General features: G+C 41.4%; 1 long non-coding RNA gene across 1 annotated transcript; it reads right to left on the bottom strand.

Moving 5' to 3' along the window:
- Positions 1-154: 154 nt before the first annotated feature.
- LOC107682746 (uncharacterized) lies at positions 155-1,104 on the bottom strand. Its single transcript, XR_001633577.1, has 3 exons — positions 1,035-1,104; positions 638-742; positions 155-305 (listed from the first exon to the last, which is right to left on the bottom strand). It is a non-coding gene; the product is annotated as an uncharacterized LOC107682746 (long non-coding RNA).

The raw sequence follows: 1,104 nt of genomic DNA, 5'->3' as shown, positions 1-1,104 counted from the left end.
AAATCACGCTAGTTAACCAGCTCAGGTTGTGCTCCTCAGTGAATTTGAAAGCATGTACTGAAAGCAAGATTTCTTACTAAACTTACTAATAAGCTTATTAGGACATGATTTAAAAAAAAAAAAAAGCATATTATCACTCTTGTCTCTCTCACCTCCCGTTGCAGTTTCTCCATAGTCCGGTCCAGCAGCCTCCTCTCATCTTCAATCTCATTCTTGGTGTTTTTAAACTGCTCTTTCTGATTCCTCTCCTCCTTTAGTCGCTCCTGCAGCTCATGGTGCTCTTGAGTCAATGTGGTCAAGTTTCTCTATGGATGGGAAAGTGTTATTTAACACAGTAAAACATGACTTCCTTTCGGCCAATTACTGAAATAGTAAAGCTGCTCTGAATGATAGTTTTAAGACCGTGTGACCTAAATGAAACCTCTGAAGCTGTAAAAACCACATTATTATTCAGGAGTTTGACTGTTTCACTTCTAATTTAGACTTCTTTCAAAAATAACAGCTTACTAACCCAAAACTTTTGAACGATATACACAAAAAGTAGTTGTAGTATACTCAAAAGAACAAATTCATAACTCAACCAAACTCTTCGCTCCCTTCTTAGCTCCAGCTCAAAGTTGGGTTTCCCAGGTCTCACCTGCACATCCTCTAGGCGAGTGCTAAGAGCCCGGTTTGCACGGGTCATTTCCTCTTCCTGTTCCCTGATCTCAGCAAGAGACTCCTCCAACTGCCTTTTCTCTTTCTAGTAACAAACAAACACATTACAGATGTTTTACATCTCTGTGTCTGCATTTCTAGACACAGATTAAGCCTTTTCCCCAGAAGTTAATGGGGATTCAGTGCCCATTAGGACAGGACAGTCTTAATCTTCGTCTGGGGAAACTGCCTCATGTTGATGTAATCATTAGAACGTAATATAAAACTACGCGGCAGAAAATCTCAGCACATGAGAAGTTCATATGTCGTTTGCCTTGGGGCTGTGAATATAAATGTAAGTTTCTTTTTCACGCAATCAAAGAGCGGGCTGAAGGTACCTCCCGATGGACAGCTCGCTCCCCGAGCCTGCTCTCCTGCAGCTTGGCTTCATCAATGATGCGGTTGAGT

Source organism: Sinocyclocheilus anshuiensis, unplaced genomic scaffold, assembly GCF_001515605.1.
Source record: "Sinocyclocheilus anshuiensis isolate Anshui unplaced genomic scaffold, SAMN03320099.WGS_v1.1 C32548333, whole genome shotgun sequence".
NCBI classification, from domain to species: Eukaryota; Metazoa; Chordata; class Actinopteri; order Cypriniformes; family Cyprinidae; genus Sinocyclocheilus; species Sinocyclocheilus anshuiensis.
This window is presented reverse-complemented; position numbering and strand designations above follow the sequence as displayed.